The sequence below is a fragment of the Puma concolor genome, chromosome C1 (assembly GCF_028749965.1).
Source record: "Puma concolor isolate L17-30 chromosome C1, mPumCon1.1.hap2, whole genome shotgun sequence".
Lineage (NCBI taxonomy): Eukaryota > Metazoa > Chordata > Mammalia > Carnivora > Felidae > Puma > Puma concolor.
This window is the reverse complement of record NC_141674.1, coordinates 85314542-85334653: the sequence shown is the minus strand read 5'-3', so window position 1 is coordinate 85334653 and position 20112 is coordinate 85314542. Positions and strand designations below refer to the sequence as shown.

Below are 20112 nucleotides of genomic sequence, written 5' to 3'. Positions count from 1 at the left end.
TTTCATGTTTTGTACCCAGAGTACAAAGATAGTCATAAAACATTTTTTCTTGTTTCGAGAAGGGTGGTCAAGAATGGGCCTTAAGATGCCATAGATGCCTTTCTAATCCTTGCTTTAATAAATAAATAAATAAATAAATAAATAAATAAATAAATATCTTAGATGAAGTTAGAGATAAAGAGATTTTCCTGGACAATTAGTTATTCTGCATATGGATCTGTGCATTCATAATTTCCCTTTCTAAAAAATATTTCAAGCATTATTCCTGGGACTTCTGTCCCCTATTTTTATCTTACATCATTCAAAGTTTTTACTTTCTGGGCCTCTTTGTATTATCCCATGTATCAGGGTCAAGAGAGAAGCATCAACTAATAGTGGCTTAAACAGTAGAGTCATTTTAAAAAATATTTATTTTCACAGAGAGAGAGCAACTGAGGGAGTGTCAGGGAGAGAGTGGGAGAGAAATAATCCAAAGCAGACTCTGAGCTGTCAGTGCAGAGTCTGATGTGGGGCTCGAACCCATGACCATGAAATCATGACCTGAACCACAATCAAGAGTTGGATGCGTAACCAACTGAGCCACCCAGGTGCCCCGAGACACTTTTTTTCCCCCTGCATTTGAGAAGTTTGGAGCAGACAGCATAAAGCTGAAGTGGTATTACATAGGGTCAGGAAAAAATCTAGGCTTCTGTCTCCTTTCCTACCTTTCTTCTGTACAGTCACTATTCCCATGTTTACTGGATGCTCCAATAAAACTCCATTCCAGTCAGATAGTAGAAAGGGATAAATCAGGGCAAGTACCCTCTCCTTAAGAGTAGTTCCTGGAAGATGCCTTCTATTACTTTCACATTCACACAGGCTTGTACCCAGTCACACAGCCACACTCAGGTGCAAATAGAGTTAAGGACTGTCTATGTTCTGAGATGCTGTATGTATTTTGGTAGCTAAAATTTGAGGTTTCTGGCAGTAAAGGCAAAGGGAAGATAATTTTGGCAAACAACCATTGGTGTATGCCACATACCACATTGATATGCACATTTCTAAGAAACATTTCACAGGAGCCAGTCAGATTCGAAACTGAGAATCCCATTTATTTTTACCAAGATGATTCATAGATTCAGTTGCATACCATTCATGTGCTGGGAAAACCTGTGTACCATAATGGTTTTAAATTCAATTCTATTCTTACACCTCAATATAATTAAAATTAATTCATAGCCATTTTTGATACAAGTCCCAAATTATTTACTTGTAAAAGTGAACATGAAAAATATAGAAGTTACTGACTAGCAATACATTAATGTCTCAGTGAAATCTGTAACAGTTTCAGTACATGTGTTCGTGCTGTTAGATGTATTAACCTTTCATCCCATGCTTGTCTTCCCAGTTTTATGTGGTATGGTGTTTACATCCACTCTAGTACTAAAAGTTAAAAATACTCAGGAATCTGTAATAATGAAGGGCATCGATAAGAATTTTTCACACTCAAAATATTGAAGGAAATATCTAATTGAGGATTGGATCCAATTAGAATTATTAACACTACTCTGTATCCCCAAGTTGAATTGTTTGATTCTACAACTTTGTCTTCTTGTTAACAAAATACATGCCAGTTTTAAACATAGCTATTCAAGAGGAATGAGATAAAAATTAGCCTGCAATTTTCAAGGAAAATTGTAATTTCCATATAAGTGCAGTCCAATGCCTTTACCAATATACACATAGTTAGTTTTTTAGATTATAAAAACCGTTCTCCTAACCCCCTTCAGTCTCAAACTACTGACTATTTTCTCTTTTTTCCCTTAGGGAAAAAGTCTTTGAAATAATACTCTGTATTTTATATCCTCAATTACTCTCCTCCCACTGTCTCTTGAGTCCAATTCAATTAGATTTTTTTCTCCATCATTCTACTCAAACTCTATCAATGATTTTTAGGTTTCTATAATCAATGGTAACTTCATAGCATTCATCTTATTAATGTATCTATAACATTGATACCATTGATTACTCTCTCCTTCTGGAAGCTCCTTTTTCTCTTGACCTACAGGATGCTATACTCTTTTGGTTTTTCCCTGATCTCAGTTTCTTTTGCTAGTTTTTCCTCATCTTCCCAAACCCTTCACATAGAAGTGCCCTAGACCTTACATGTGAAGTTCCTGTCTCTAGGCATTCGTGGTCTTCTCGAATCTCATGGTTTTAAGCACAATCTGTGTACTGATGAATAAATGATATAGAACTGTATCCTGGACATTTGCTCTAAATCTAGGCTCATATTTCTAACTACCTACTTGAGTTTTCAATTTATAAAATCTAATAATCATTTTAAATGTAACATATGCAAAGCTGAGCACCTGATCTTTGCCTCAAAGCTTCTTCCCTAGTTTTCTTGACCTTGATCAATGATTTATTCATCATTGCAGTTGCTGCATCCCAAAGACTTGGAGTTGGTTTTTTGAAATTGTCTTCTCTTATATTCCACATATAATCATTCAGCATTACCTCTTGGAATTACCTCCAAAGAATACCCAGAATCTACCATTTCTTACCATCTCCACCACTGTCATTATAAACAGCTGTTTATAGCTATTACCTGGAGATTATTTCAGTAGCTTCTTAACTGTCCTCTATTCTTGTTCTCTTGCCTGCTCTTTGTTTCTTCTTAGCATTTATGCCATTACTGTGCTCAGAACCTGCCAGTAGCTCCCCATTTTTACTCTAAGTGATAGCTGAAGTTACTTTGATATTCTCATCTACCAGACTCTTTCTGCTCCCTGGTTATGGAGCACCTGATTTAGTTCTGAGGATGGGGCAAGAGAGAAATGAGCTCCTTTTATAGCTTCCCACATTGCTGGGGAAGTTGGATTCTCACTTACATACTCTCCTTTTCCATTGCAAGATAAATGACAGGCTGATGAAGATATTTCTTGGCCCTAAGCCATACCAACTTGGGACATAGGTGACACAGGTAAGGTAAAATTGTTTTTCTTACCCACTCCAATGCATCCAAACTTGTGTTTTTTTGCTCTGACAAAGTGCTGGAACTTCTCTGGAAATCTGGACTTCCAGAAATGCTCTCTCATCCATGAGTAATTGTCTAAAAGTCATTTTTCTCTGGAGCTCCCAGACTGTGGGCCAAGAGAGACTAGAGCAAGTTCCTTGCTACTGAGGGTCCACACATGGGACCAAAGTCTGTCTGCCTATTGCCTGATGCCTGGATGGGTGAGATTCCTTCCGAGCCCCTTGGTGTATTGTGCTGGATCCCACAGCTCCCTCAAAGGCACTTTTGTCTGTGGATGGATGCCAGATATTTATTGTTGGGAGTGTGTAGAAAAAATGAGGGATACCGTATGTCTCAATGATGTTGACATCCCTTCTAACTGTAATCTTGTGTTTGGCATCCTGTGGCTTTAGCCTGTTTAGCATTCTGTGGCTTCCTTCTCATCTCCAGTGGTTTTCTTCAAAACTAACTGGGGAAGGATTATTTCTCATACCTCTGAGTAAGAATAGGACAAAACCCTAAGAGGGTAATAAAGAAAAGAAAGATTAGCTATTCCAACTTGAGTTAAAAATATACAAAACACTGACTCACTAGAAATTATTGGTAAGAGACTTGCACTTCGAAATGTCTGCTTTAATGATTCAGAGGCAAATAAAAGTGACTGGATGAATTATCTATTATAGAGAAGATGTTTCACTTGACCCAATTTAGTGTGAATGACCCTAATTGCCTCTTTGAATGTGGGAAGGGCCCATTGCCAAATAGTGGCTCCCAGTTGTAAATGGGTAAATTTCAATAAAGGAATTGTTAAGAAAGTCTCTGTGGAGAGGAGAGGTTGAGCTCCAAGTAGGACGTGTTCTGGATAGAAGTAAATGGGGTGTGTGAAAGTTGGTGGTGAGGCCACAAAGGCCATCTATATGAAGCAGAAATTACTTTTGCATGAGCACAATAGCATGACTGAGTGCAAAACCTATAATGCAAAAGATAGTAATTGTCTGAAATGTTTTATTCTTAACAGAAGTTTTATTTTGAGACTATAAGAATTTTTGGAAGATAAGTAAGTGGATATATTGTTAGAGTGAGGAAGGATTGGATGAGTCCTTAGTCCTAGCTCTCCCACTAATTGGCTGGGTTCTTGGGTCATAGTTTCATCATCTATAAAATATAAGAATAATTGTGGAAGTCCCTTTCAGCTTAAAAACAATCTATAAATCAACAATGAATAGAGTAAGAGTTGCTCCAAAACCTGAGATGGAAGAAATACCATGGAGCCTTTTTTTTTTTTTCTGGATACAATGAAAATCTGGTTTATTTATTCTGCATATGCCAGACATGTGCTCAATTCTGGGGATAGTCTTGGAAAAGAAGGCAGACAGGTCTTGCCCTCCTGGAACTTTTTCTTGCTCTCGTTTTCCAAGGATTAATTCTAATATCACTCATTTTTTTCAGGTCCTGCCCTATCTCTTGGGCTATTCCAAACCTTGTGATTTGCACAGTCCAGGAAAAATGAGAGCAATCCCTGGCTCTCTGATCTATCACAGATTGCTATTGCTTTTTTTCTGATTCCATAAGATATTTTTGAAAGTGTCTGGCTCTGCAGGTAGCATCTCTTCTCAAGAGCTAAGTGTTCCAGGAACTTTGGCCATGGCTCTATTTGCCTGCTCCATTTCCATCAGAACTCAAGTAGCTGTCAATGACTCAGATCCTGTCCTTTTTAAGGTGTTATGAACAAGTAAGCCAGTGTATGACACTCCACAGAACCCCACCTTCATCCAACTGCCCAGTCTCTAGGAATCAAGCTACTATGAGGCTTTGAAAGACTACCCTGATCAATGCTCAAGGCTATAGCTTCCACCGTGTCCTACTCTGGGCAATGTAGTCCTTATCTTCTTATCTTCTTCAGGCCTAAGTCTGCAAACCAGCGAGACAAGGATTGAATTTGACTCACAGATAGGTTTGTTCTCCAATTAGCTAAAGTCTCCATCCTGCCTTTTTGTTCCCAACAATAAAACTGAACATCTGTGTTCTCATTCTTTCCCTGTTCCTTCTCTTATATTTTTGGTTTAAGTGCACAACCTTTAGAACAAGATTGTTCGAGTTTGAATCTAAGCTCCACCACTCACTAACTATGTGGCTTGGTCAAATCATGTAACCTTTCTACATTTCAGGTTTTCATCTTTAAATTGAACATAAATAAAAGACACCTATCTCATAAGTGTATGTGTTGCACTTAGAACCATCACTAGTACATAATAAGTACTTTGTAGGTGTTATTACTTTATTTATCATTGCTTATTACTTATTGTTATATTATTACTGACCTGGCTTTTATAGGTATTTGAATGAGATCAGTAGACTAGATCTTTTAACATAAAGGCCATAATGGCTTCCAACTATTGAACTATTTCTTCAAAGTAGTTCTATATTCCACCATAGCCTATCAACATTTTTGGCCTTTAACAGAACAAAAAATGTTTAATTATCTCCTTGGCAGTAAACAAAAAGGTCTAATGGACTTTTATTTTTAGGGAGGAAGAGTGTGTGGAGAAGTATCTTTCATTTCCTTTGGTATTAGATTACTAATTTTAAATCACCCTATCAGATTTTAACAGGCCAAAGAAAATTTGCCCAATTTCTAACTCAGAAGTCTGTACAGATTTTCTTACTCTGCACCTTATTTAAGCATCACCAGGAAGATGTTTCTATCGCATTGAGGAATTGGCTAAATTTCCCCCCCTCCATCTGCTTTCTAGCACTTGTGGCTTTTTATTTCATATCACTTATAATTCAATGTAATTTGAGTTGCTTCTTGAAGTCTCAGGCTTAACTTGTTAGCTTGTCAGTCATCCCTTTTCTGTGATGAGTCAAAAATATTTTTCACCTGGTGAATAAAATATGGATATTTCATTTCATTGAACCATTTCAAGTTTCTAACATTGAATTGTTGATGTCTTGAGATTCTTTGCACCTGCTTAATTTTGATACACGACCTTTACGTTGCTTTGAAAGTCAAACTTCTAATGGGGAAGAATGTATTTTAATGTGCATATTGGCATGTTTCATAGGTTCAAAAGTGCTTTCTTTTATGTGCACAGAATGAAAATAAATGATCCTCTGACAGCCTGTCAGCCAGAGTTTTATTAGCTATGTCTGACCATGTCCCTTGGGTGGAAATGGCAGCCAAGAGCATCTGGGTTTTTATTTATTGTTAGGACATTTTGTACACGTTGTGGGAAGACCATAACCTTGCTTCTTCTTGCCTCAACTCTTGAGTAGATAAGCCCCTGCCCCTGTGGGGGGAATTGGGAAGGAACTTTCTTTAAGACTGTGCCTTTACATACACACCTTTCCTCATGTGAGGGCCTGCAACTCTAGAAATGTGGAGACCTCAGGCGGGGCTGAGTATTGAAGAATTCAGGGAAAGGGGACCTTTTTATTATGTCTTAGACTGCAAACTTCAGTGAAATATATTTGTCATTGCAGTGGTTATACTTGTTAAGTAGCCAGGACTGGAGACTAAGAAGAACAAAAGGAAAGAAAAAAAAATTAACTATGTTCTAAGAATTGTATCTAATGCTTGGTAGGTATTGTCTCTTTTTATTCCACAATAATTCTATGAAATAAGAACCAATTTTATGCCCAGTTATTTACTATTTATTTTTAATTTTATGCCCATTTAAAAGGTGAGAAATTTGGGATCAGACAGGTCAGGCAAAGTAACTTGTCCAAGGTAACATGTCTGGAAACAGAAACAAAATTAAATATAAGTTGATTTATTATAGGTCACACAGTGAGCAAATTAAAAGCCCATGTGTTCTAAGGACTTTACTATGTTATGGAAAATTTTATTTTATTGATCATTTATGATAGATTTATAGAGAATATAAAGTTGCTAAGCTATTTTTAAGGAGGGTTTTTTGTTTGTTTGCTTGTTTGTTTTGGTCAAGGCTAGCTGGATTTCTTTCTTTGTTATTTTTTTATTAGAGAATTCAAGAAACTCTTTTTTGTTTTGTTTTATTAAAGTATAATTGACATACAACATTATATTTCTTTCAGGTGTACAACACAGTGATTCAACATTTACACACATTACAAAAAGATCACCTGGATAAGTCTAGTTACCATCCGTCACCATACAAAGTTATTACAATGCTATTTACTATATTCCTTATGCTGCACTTTATATCCCCTTGACTTATGTATTTTATAACTAGAAGTTCGTCCTGCTTAATCCCCTTTATCTTTTTAGCTCATCATTCCACTCCCTTTTCTTCTGGTAACCACCAGTTTGTTCTCTGTATTTATGAGTCTGTTTCTATTTTGTTTATTTGTTTTGTTTTTTAGATTCCACATGTAAGTAGAATCATATGATATTTGTCTTTCTCTATTTGATTTATTTCACTTAGTGTAATTCTCTCTGGGTTCATCCATGTTGTCACGAATGGCAAGATTTCATTCTTTTGATGACAGAGTAATAGTCCTATTATATATATACCACATCTTTATCCATTCATCTACTGATGGATGTCCATTTATTGCGGGACACTTAGGTTGCTTTTATTTATTTACTTATTTAAAAAAAATTCTTTTTAATGTTTACTTTTGAAGGAGAGAGAGAGAGACAGAGCGTGAGCAGGGGAGGGAGGGAGGGAGGGAGAGAGAGACAGAGACAGAGAGAGAGAGAGAGAGAGAATCTGACCAGTCTCCAGGCTCTGAGCTCTCAGCACCGAGCCCAACGTGGGGCTCGAACGCACAAGCCTTGAGATGATTACCTGAGCTGAAGTTGGAAGTTTAACCAACTGAGCCACCCTGGCACCCCATTTAGATTGCTTTTATATCCTGGCTATTGTAAATAATGCTGCAATGAACATATGGGTACATGTATCTTTTTGATTGGTGTTCATTTTTTTGGATAAACATTCAGTGGAATTGCTAGATTGTATGGTAGCTCTATTTTTAATTTTTGAGGACCCTCTATGTTGTTTTCTATGGTGGCTGCCCAATTTACATTCCCAATCCATCAAGAGGGTTCTCTTTTTTGCACATTCTCACCAAAACTTGTCTTTTTGATAATAGCCATTCTGACAGGTATAAGATGATACTTTGTTGTGGTTTTAATTTTGCATTTTTTTGATGGTTAGTGTGTGTCTGCAATGACTTTAAGTGCAAGTAAAATAGTTCTCCCTATTTGTGGCTAAAAACTATGGTAATATTGATGAATATTGCTAGTTAGGCTCTGGTGAATTATCTTCTTCAGGTAGTTGGGATTTAGTTTGAGAATTCATGGAGAAATGAGGAAGCATAGAAAACTGCTTTCCAAATTTTACAATTTAGTTAGCTTTATGGAAAATTGGAACATTTCCCAAGATTCAACAACTATTCCAGGACCCAATAGCAATTCTTGTGATGTATTTTGTCATCCACTGAGAAAAGGGCATCTGTGAATTCTAGCTGTGGGCATCCTGGTTGAGTTATGACCAGTATAGCAAGGTCACATGGTAAAAACATGACAACTTTAATAGAAGACATTACCTGCTATTGCTTTCCTCACAGGGTAGGGTGGGGGGGAAGGGCGTGGTAGGTACTTGGATACCTCCACAATACTGCTCAAATTTGCAGTACAAACCTCCAGCTGTATGTTCAGCTACATTTACTGTAATATCTGTAAAATCTAGAAATGACATACAATTTTGCACTAAAATCATTACAATTTGGATCCTCAAGAATTGGTACAGTTTCAACTTCTAGTTGAATATAGAGATAGAGGTTATTTGAAGGCTTAGCAATTTTTTTTTCTACTTAGGTTATTTCTAGGTATACCTGCTACTTGAGAATCCAGTGAACCTTCACCTCTAGCTATAGCATCAAGTATCTCATTTAATCTATACATCTTGCCTGTAATGGACTGAATGTTTATGTCCTCCCAAAATCCATATGTTAAAACCTCAACCCCGCAAGGTATTAAGGCATTAAGAGGTGGAGACTTTAGGAGATAATTAGGTTATGAGAGCAGATCCCAAGTGAATGACATTAGTGCCTATATAAAAAAAGAGACAAGATCCCTCATCTTCCCTCCATGTGAGGTCATGGCTACCAACCAGAAATGAACCAGAAACTGGGTTCTCACCAGACACCGAATCTGCTGACACCTTTATCTTGGATTTCCCAATTTCCAGAATTGTGAGAAATAAATTTCTGTCATTTGTAAGCCAGCTAGTCTATGGCATTTTGTTATAGCTGCCAAACGGACTAAGACATTGCCCTAGAACTAGTCTTTCCTCCAACACACCTTTACAGTAATAAGAATAGTGGTTTCAGAATTATTTTGTGTTACTAGCATCTTGATTTTATGTAAGTTTACTTAAAGTTTCTGAGCCTCAGAATTCCTATAGTATTTAAAATGGGGTTAATATTTTTTTTCTTCATTGTAAAGCAATTATTAGTAAGCCTTAATGAAAAAAGCTTGTAGAATATATTGTATTTGAAACATTCATTGAGTAGTGTCTTGATCAGAGAAAGGGTTAATTGAATTATATTGGAATGAGTTTAATTTAATTTACAGTGATTAGAGAATAATTTTTCCTCTTTAATCCTCAGATTTTGACATCCCTAGCCATCAGAAACTCCTGAAAACTTCATTTCAATTAGATCAAGTTAGGCATGAAGGAAAAGGAAATTATCAAAGGAAGAAGTGACATACGGGGCGCCTGGGTGGCTCAGTCGGTTAAGCGGCCGACTTCAGGTCAGGTCATGATCTCGCGATCCGTGAGTTCGGGCCCTGCGTCGGGCTCTGTGCTTTCCGCTCAGAGCCTGGAGCCTGTTTCGGATTCTATGTCTCCCTCTCTCTCTGAGCCTCCCCCATTCATGCTCTGTCTCTCTCTGTCTCAAAAATAAATAAACGTTAAAAAAAATTTAAAAAAAAAGGAGTGACATAAGCAATCCCCCTTTCCTCACCTGACCTATCAAAGTTCTCTTGAGATTGAAACTGTGGCTCTCAATAGATTCCTTGAGTTGCCTAGTGTCAACTCCTACCAGCAATTGTGCACACCGGGACTTACCATCAGTGACCATGACGTTTAGCACTTGTGGAATCAAAGCAGACCACAGGCATAGGGAGACACGTGCTATCTTTTCATTTTGAGGAGCACCCTCTTCTGATTGAGAACAATATGCATATACATTGATTTCTTCTAGAATAAAAAAAAAATTAAGACCAAAGATTTTCTACACATGAAGGTAGAAACAGAGTGGTGCACAGTGCTCTTGGGGTGAGCACCACACTCCATCTGTGATTATTATTTGGGCTGAAGTATGTTAAGGACACAGGATGTGCTTTAACATGGGTGTGTGGGGGCTGAATATTCAAACGGGAATAAATCAACAGCCTGCTGCTAACGTATTATTTAAAAATAAGTATTTCACAATGTACCAGCAGAAATATTAAAACCCAATCTCATGATAGGAGCACGGAGATTGGGCTTTCTTCACTCTCTTAATGATTTTATTCAGAGAAGGATTATCTTTTCTTTGTTTCAAACATCAGTGATTCGGCAATTACACAGGCTCTCTGCAGGCGGGGGTTGAGACAGAGAGAGAGCTGGGAAGGAGAAACGCTTTGAGCTGGAATGTGTTATTGAACAGATTTAAAGGTATTTTAATCATAGGCCTTTAATGCTATTTTAGAACATGTGTGTGGCTCCCTAGCTTATCTTCTCCCTTCTGCTGCAGCTGCTAAGAAATAGGCAAATTGCTCTCAGAAAGACGAATACAGTTTATTTTTGGGCCCTGCATTTTTGATTCCAAGTGTTATGAACGAGCAAGTTCATAGAAACATGTGCCTAGACTGTTGGGATGAGCACTGGATGTTGTATGGAAACCAATTTGACAATAAATTTCATATTAAAAAAAAAAAGCAAAACATGTGCCTAGAACAGTGCCCTGTGATTAGAGACCTCTGTCTTGAAGTGCTTCCTCCTCTCTTCAGATGGACTTAGCTTCAGACACTCATGACAAGTAGCTACCTATGCAGGTTCAGCTCATTGATTTGCCACCGCTTTTATTCTCCTGAAATATGACTTTCTATTCATGCTATCCTGGTTTCTATTCTACCCTGTAATTTGTGCAAAAAGAAAAGTATCAGACGTGCCTGCTTAACAGTCTCTATTGACATTTTGCAGAACAGAACAGATTGGACCTATTTTCTTCCTGCATTCAGTTTAAAGTATTTGAACCTTTCTAACAGCTGTGAGACAATATTTATTCTTAGTCAGCAACCGATTTCATGAGTCTAAAACCATGTAATGTATGTAACTGCGTATTAAACCATGCAGAGCTGCCTGAGTGATGAGTTGGAACTTCAATAGGAGATCAAGTATGCTGCTCTGAAAGGGATGCTTTGGGATGGTGGGATGGGTCAGACTTTACTTCAGAAATACAACAAAAGGGTTCAGGAAGAAGCCAAGGATTTCCATTTCAAGAAAGACCACTCAAACTCACAGGCAGGGGGAGTATTTGCAGAGTTTTACCTGTGATGGTGGTAGTAGCGGGGGTAGAGTTGTGGGAGACGATTAGAGAGGGAGGGAGGCAAACCATAAGAGACTCTTAAAAATTGAGAATAAACTGAGGGTTGATGGGTTTGGGAGGGAGGGGAAGGTGGGTGATGGGCATTGAGGAGGGCACCTGTTGGGATGAGCACTGGGTGTTTATGGAAACCAATTTGACAATAAATTTCATATTAAAAAAAAGCAAGTAGCCATTTGTGTGTAAATTTCATAGGATATCAAATAAACTTCAGCCAGTTCTGCTTGTCTTTTAATTATTAATTAAGGGCCACAGGGAAGGGTTGGGTTGTGAACCTTTGGAGTGTGTGTATAGAATCACTTTGGGAGCTTATTAAAAATGTAGGATCCTGTTTGCATCCTCTAGACTTTCTGGTTCAGAAGGTCAAGGGTGGAGCTAAGGAATTTGCATATTTAATAATCACAGGTAATTCTGATGCATGTAACTTAAGAAACATTGTTAAAGATTTCAAAAGAAGAGTGGAGGATTTAGTATTCTTATTGCCCATGATTGAAACTCACCACTAATCCTCAAATATTCAAGAACTAAAAGCAGGGAGCAAAACTGACTCGAATACATTGTGTGCAGTTTAGTTGTAAGTGATGGGGATGGTAATCAGCAGTTTTTAATTCCTTACTGTGTGTCAGATGATTGAAACCAAATAAATTTTATATAATCTTTATTATAGCTCAATAAGTTGGTTAACATTACATCATTTTACAGGTAGTAAAACATGCTCAGAAATGTTGAGTAACTTGTCCAAAATGACATAGTAATTACCAGAGCTCCTTAGGCTTCTCACTCTCCTCATTCTGCTTAGGAAAGTTTATCATGACTTCTATACCAGAATCTCTATACCGACAAATCTTAAATCTGTATCTGCAGCCTGGATCTCTCTTGAGTGTTCTCCAACCATCTATCTGTTGGCCTGTTGGAATCACCTGAAGTTCTACACATTCTCAACTGTACTTGCCATCTTCCTCCCTATATTTTTTTTCTCCTTTACTGTCCTCTAGTTCAGCTAGTAGGACCCACTATCTACCTATTGGTCCAAGCCATACATAATGGAGTTATTTTGATCAAAACACCCAAATATCTCCTGATTCAATGATCTTCTGCTGGTCCTCACCACTAACCTTCTAGTTCAGGCCAGAATCATCTCTTGCCAAGTGTATCAGTTAGTGTTTGCTGCACAATATAAAATTTCCCATAACATAGTGACTTAAAATAGAAATCATTTTACTTTACTCACAATTATGTGTGCCAGCTGGGTAGTTTTTTAGGTCTGGACAAGTTTGGCTAAGCTCTGCTGGGCTTACTCTTGTGTCTGTGATCTGCTGAGATCGCTTGTGGCTTAATGACCTACCATGGCCTTACTTACATATCTGGTGATGGACTGGCTGTCAGGTCATGGCTGTATGGCTTTTGACCAGGGTGCTGGATTCTTTTCCACATGTGGCCTTTCATTCTTCAACAGGCTAGCTCATCCACATGGTGGTCTCAGTATTCTAAGTGCAGTAAAAGAGAAGAAGCCCCGATGTACAAGTATTTTTCAGGCCCTTGAGCTGTATTTGTTAATGTCATCCAGAGCCCCTGACTCACTGTGGCAAGACACTGCCAAAGGTTGTGGATAGAGGGAGAGGAATATTTCATAGCCATTTTTGCAATCTATTACACTGGGACTTGGTAATAGCTCCCTGATGGTTTCCTTACCACCAATCTTGCCTCCTCCAATCCTTTTTTCATCCAGCACTCAATGAATGGTCTATCATGTCAGTACTCCTCTCACTTCACTGGTATACCATTGTTTTGAATGTTCTAAAGTCCTAACTCCTTAACATGACTTAAGGTACTCCAGGATTTATATTCTATCTACCCCTTCGAGCTTTGACTCTCTCCCTATATTCTTAATTTCTTGTGGTTACTCAAACAGCCAGATTTAGTGTTTCTTAATCAGAGAGAATATGTGGCAGTAGGCTCTCATTAGTGTCCTTATCTTTCTCTACCTGAAAAGCACATTCTCATTTCCCTATCTTCCTGACCCTCCCTTATCTAAGTAACATATCTATCCACTAGTCTGAGCTTAAATATCACTTCCTCAGGCTTCTGTGGACATTTTGAATAGTAGCACTTAGACTTTACTGCAGGTAAGTGTTCAAAGTCTGCTTTCCTGTGAGAGTAGATGCTCTTGAAGTCAGGAACCATGTCAATTTCATCTCATACTAACTCTCTAACATGTAGCACCATGCCTGGTACATAGCAGGTGCTCAGTAAATACTGGCTAAAAGAACAAACACTCCTGACTTGTCTTATTTCAGTCTGACCATGGTACACTGTAGCTTAGGCTCAACTTGCTGATTCTGTTCCCTTTGCTTATATACTTAATTTATTTTGTGTTTCTGGACTAAAAATGATTTTAGTAATGAATGGAGAAGGAAATATATATACTATCTTTATATCTAATGATATGTACCTAATACATATCTAATATGTATAATGTTATATATATTTAGTAAATTTAGTAATTAAATTCAGAAAATTTGGTAAGCTCACATTATTTCTTGTTCAGGAGTCAAGTGTAAATTTATGTCAATGTCTTTTCTTGCATCCCCACCTCCTTAGAGAGAAAAGTAAGTGAGTGATTTAAGAGGAAAAGGATGGGACCACTGCAAAGGGAGCTTAGACAACTTTTCAGTGGTCTGAGAGCAGTCTTACCCATGTTGCCTTAGCTGTCTGTGGTCTGTTGTTGCATGGAAATTTTCTTGGTAGGCTGGAATCATGAACATTGGCCAAGGTCTGCTCTGTGGAAGCCAGTCAATTCTGGAGGCCATTCTAAAATTCATGGAAATCTACTTGGGAATATAATTTCAAGACCTGTCTTTCTTGACTTGTGTATATAGTGTGTCCTTATAGTTTGTGTCAAGTGAAGCTGCCATGGTGAACTTTATAGCAAATCTGATAACTCTGTTACTATAAACTCAAAACAGAAAAAAAAATTCAGAAGTCTTCTCTGGACACTAGAAAAAGTTGTCAAATCAAATAGTTCTTAAATGGAAGTTATTGATTTTGAAGCCCTGGAAAACTAGGTCATGTATAATTTGTATAAATCTAATTAGTTAGAAACATATAGACTGGTTTACAGCCTCTCTCCATATCCTTTATCGATCTCAGTTTCTTCATCTATGAAGTGCAGATTCATAATCTTATACTACATAATATTGCTATAGACCTAAGATGAGATAATATATGTGAGATAATTTTGTGTGCTATAAAGTATTATTCATTATCAAGCATTTTTTAATATATATATTCCGGACCTTGTGTTAAGGCCAACGGAGAGATATAAAAACAAGTAAGATATAGTCCTTGCTCTGAGTAAGCTTGCAACTGATGGAGGTGACAGATGAGTATAAAATCATAATACAGAATGAACAAAACTGCAGTATCACAGAGGGGGTAGCAATTAATTCTGGCTAGAGGGTTCACAGAAGAGAAGATATTTAATTTGGGCTTGGAAGGATAGGTAAGATTTTACCAGAGGGAGAAGACAAGAAGGGCGTTCTAGTCAGATATCTCCTTCTAATCTGTAACAGGAGACTCACTCTGTTTTTAAAACAATGAGAAGTGGCGGGTAGATACCCAGAAGTCATATAAAAGAGGTATAATTGTGAATATTATTTATTTATTTTTGGATTAAGAGAGGATGAGAGGAAGTCATAAAACAAAGCAGCATCAAGGACTACTAAACCAGAACAAGAAGCAATGAAAATTCACTGGGGGAAATAAAACCCATTACTTGTTACTTTATATATACCCCCAAAATGCATGAAAACTTTGAAGCCACCCCTGAAAATTTCATGCATCAGAAGAGGATGCTTTTCTCTTACTTAATAATCAGATGAGTGAATACGTCAATGTGGAGATTGAGACAAATTGAAAGTGATTAATAGTGTTTGGTAAAGGATGCATTCAAATACTTTTATAAAAGTAACTTCAACAACAATTCATGAACTAAACAGAAAAATAGGAAAGTAACTGAGTTCTAATTAGACATATCGTCAACACTTTGTGTCATGGGTGGAAAGGCCCATTTCTCCTCATACCCCCTACCCCTCTTGCCAGGGGACAACGAAGATGGATGCTTTAGTTTTAAATGAAGAAATCTGTGTGAGACAAATTCATGAAAAAAAGTTCAAAAAAATGTTAAAAAAGCCTTTTAAATGTAAAGAATTCAAGGGGCTCCTGGGTGGCTCGGTTGGTTAAACATCTGACTCTTGATTTTGGGTCAGGTCATGATCTCACAGTGGTGAGATCTAGCCCCGTGTTGGGTTCTCCACTGGGTATGGAGATTCTCTCTTCCCCTCTCCCTCTGCCTCTCTTCTTCTCATGCTCACACTTTCTCTCTCAAAAAACAAAACAAAAGCAAAATAAAAAAAAGCAAAATAATTCAAAATCTGAAGGGAAACATAGACACACATATACACACAGATTCATTTCCCATTTTCAGACATATTAAGTTAGAGACCAGACATATAATTTAAATTATTCAGAAAGATGCCATTGAAAGTGAAAGGGAGTGCTGTTTATAATTGTCACCAGGACAACAGGTGCAAACTGGGACTGTCCTGGGTAAGTTAGATGTATGGTAACCTTAGTTGTAGGAACTGCACAGTTAAACTTCGTTGAATAGGACAAAACAAATGCTTTTTTTTTTTTTTTTTCCACTCAGGAGCTCCTAAGGCTTCTGGCCTTAAAACACTAGAAGTTTTGGCTAATGCAAAATTTATTATGTAGGTGGGAATAGAGTAGTATAAGCACCAGTATATTGTTGTACTTAAGAGCATTGACTGGCTTCAAATCCTGGTTAACTGTGTGACTTTGGGTGAATTGCTTAATGTCTCTGTGCCTCAACTTCCTCATCAGTAAATTGGGGATAATAACTGTTATTGTGAGAATTAAACAACAATACATGGAAAGTGCTTGCAAGGGTGTCTGGTTCAAAGGATTATGGAAATGCTTGTTAGTTTTATAATTATCCCCATTTTATAGATTACACTTCTCTCCCCGCCAAAAAAATAAAAAATAAAAAAATAAATAAAAGGAACAGATAAACAAATTATGTTCAGAGTTTAACCTGATAATCAGGCTCACTTTAAGGTAGTCAAAAAGTGATCCAGGATAGACTGAGCTGGAAACTTGGGCCTTCTCCAGAAAGAAGTATTTCCAAGCTTTCTCTGGAAATGAGTGAAGGGGAAGAAGAGGTCAGGCAAGATCTTAGTTTACTGGTTTCGTTTAAAGTCTCTGAGATGTCCAATGCTCGGTCAGATCTGTACCAGACTTGTTACTCATGTAGTGATATTGTAGAGGCAAATGAGGTTTGAAAAAACACTAGAAACTTCCAAAACAACCACAGGAAGTCCGTATTTATATGCTTACATTTAAGTCTTGCCATTAGGCTGAGTCTTCTTCATTATTACAATAATTAGTAATTACATTGGGGCGCCTGGGTGGCTCAGTCGGTTAAGCGTCCGACTTCAGCTCAGGTCACGATCTCGTGGTCCGTGAGTTCGAGCCCTGCGTCAGGCTCTGGGCTGATGGCTCAGAGCCTGGAGCCTGCTTCCGATTCTGTGTCTCCCTCTCTCTCTGCCCCTCCCCCGTTCATGCTCTGTCTCTCTCTGTCCCAAAAATAAATAAACGTTAAAAAAAAAATTTAAAAAAAATTAGTAATTAAAACAATTAATTACAATTATAATTACTATTAAAACAATAATATAAAAATAACTATAACTGTCATTCTTGAGCCTTTACTAGATGCCAGGCCCTCCCCGAGTCCTTCACATGCATTAACTCATGCAATACAACAAATATTTGATTTAGGTGCTATTATTATTATCCTTTTGCAGATGAAGATACTGAGGAATAAAGAAGTTACAGATTGGCTTAGTTTTGTATTTCATCAGTGTCAGATACATGCCAGGCACCTGGTAAGTATTTATTGAATCAATTTGCTTGTAGGCCTGTTAATATTTTCTAGCAGAACCCACTTACATCGTTGATTTTATTCAGTAAGAAGAAATTTTGAGAATCTATTTAGAGGAAAAAACATTTGCTTGCAACTGCTTTGTTATCCTTGCATATATTTGTTCTTGGTATTTTGATTTCTGTAAGACCACAAGAATTCATAATTATAAACAACATTTCAAATAACCTTTTATGTGCCATCATAGGTAAGGATAGAAGTGTTAAATGAGATTTTGAATTCTGGAAAACGGCCTAACAAATGAGAACAGATAATTTTTAATAAATCACTTATGTTTGGCTTTGGAAAGCATTATTCTGGATATTTTTGCCTCCAGTGATTTGATTTCCTAATTATGTTTTTACCTCAGGACAGTATTATAATTGCTTGCATTTTCTGAGCACAGACCAGCTGTAAGGGGAGAGGGGCACTTCTGGGCAGTTCTGTAAATGTCAGGAGCAGGAGGTCAGTCTGGGGTTAATGATGTGCTCTGATTTCCACACAGTGGAAAATCCACCAGTGGAGAGTGTGCCTACGATAAAGTATGTGAAGTACAGAGAGGACACCAAGTAGAAAACGAGGCAGCCGGAAAGACATCAACAGCAGAGAAGGCAGGGGAATAGCACAGAGTAGCCATTAGAGGCAATTGATCAGGGAAACAAATAGAAGATGGTAGTAAATTTTTATTCTCCTCAATGGGCTATTTTGTAATGGTACTTTGGATCCTGTGTGTTTGGCTACAAAAGCAGGCACTGCATTTTAATGTTTTGGGTCAGTTATAGAAAACAATAACAGGGGAGAAATAGTATTCCCAAGGATATGATGATATCTGTGTGTTTATTTGCTTCATTTAAAATTTAAAGGGCCCGGCTCCAGAAATGAATTATAGTTAGATTAAATGCTTTTCTAAATGCCAAAGTGATGCAGTGGCTCATCCCGATTTCTCCCTCATCATGCCTCTGTTTGACAACTGAAATCTAAGCACAGCCATAATCTCATCAGCCTTGCTTCTTTAATGAAAGACACTACCCTCAATGATCCATTTGATCAACACTCATTCAACAGTAACCATGGGTGGGCAAACAGTCCAGTGGGGGAGAAAAACACTAAAACACAATTACAGATCATCCCATACTTAGAGTTGTGTTAAATGCAATGAAGAAAATTTCTAATTCTAAGAACACTGTATAGAGGGACCTATTATAGACTGGTGTGTGTGGGGGGAGAGGGTTGACAGAAAGTGTCCCTGCATACGTTACACGTAAGACTTGAAGAATAAATAGGAATTGGCCAGGTGAAGCTGGTGGTGGAAAGAGTCAAGTGCACATGACAGATCTTACTCTATTCTTTATATTAAAAGGGTTTTGTAACTTCAAAGTCAGCCAGTTGACTATTTCTGGTGGGGCTGATTGAAGGGAATGTGATGAAATTTCGAAAGCTCACATAATAACAACAGGACACTGGAGTGACACCCCTTTCTCCTAAAACACTTCTCTCCACCTTGGAAAGCAGAGACCTGTGGTAGAATTATTGAAATGTAGGTGAACAGGTTGCCTTCCTTTTGGCTTTGATGGTGCCAGAAGAGGGAAAGAAGAGTCTGTATGGTCTCAGTAGAGGTGGAAGATAGCAACCAGGAACCATTGGGTTACTCTTCTCACCATAGCGCAATTATTATGGGCTTTCAGGGACCTCTCTCTGGACAGACAGGGAATGTGTAAAATGCCTTCTGAGGTTGGCAGATATAAAAAGCCCAGATGGCTGATATAAAAAACCCATCTCCAAAGGCATTCTAAGGGGAATTCAGTGCTGCTCTCAGAGCATGAGTTTTAAATCTACACAACCTAGGACCATTGTTTTGCAGATAGCTTCAGCTATTTATTTTTACTGCAACATGGGGGAGAGGTGACTTCAACAACTTTTTCTGTGCTTAATGCTGGATTCCATAAATCACCTCAGAATAAGTCTGGCATTAAAGGCAAAAATGAGTTAAAAATCCTATGTTGTTTTAAAAAAAAGCTGTGTGGGAGGCAATGCTCAGTCTGGGAGGTTTGAGAGGAAAGCTCTCACGATGTTCACAGCCCACACAATCACAGGGTGTAAGTTCTCGGGGAGGGAATTCTTTGGCAGTAGCAACATACATAATCGCATTTTCCTCAGAGCAGACTTTATGTTCGAGTTTTTAATTCATGTTAAGGTTTAAAGAATTGCCTTTAATTATAAAAATGGCTAAACATTTTTATCTAGTATCCTTTCAGAAAACAGATTCCTTGAGGAATGATTTAATCCAATGATTAGGGTGGTGATAGAAAAGCACAGACTTGTTATGCACTCAGCTAGGAACATGTGTGTGTTTAAGTGTGAAGCCCAGATAGGAATATGCATTAAATTATTCCATTTTCATGCAATCACGTGGACAATAAGCAAATCCCACAAGTATTGTTCTCCTGCAAGAATCCTGGCTATTGGCAGTTCATTTTCAAGTACAGATTTCTCTACATGAAATCGAAGTAACCAAACATAATCGTTTCTCTGTCAA

At 37.7% G+C, this 20112-nt stretch overlaps 1 long non-coding RNA gene across 3 annotated transcripts in view; it reads left to right on the top strand.

Moving 5' to 3' along the window:
• LOC147578196 (uncharacterized) overlaps window positions 1-20112 on the top strand; it is a 270306-nt gene that overhangs the window by 65186 nt on the left and 185008 nt on the right. For all 3 annotated transcript variants that reach the window (XR_015254915.1, XR_015254916.1, XR_015254917.1), the window contains exon 3: window positions 17461-17541. This is a non-coding gene — a long non-coding RNA (uncharacterized LOC147578196). The remainder of the gene's footprint in view (window positions 1-17460; window positions 17542-20112) is intronic.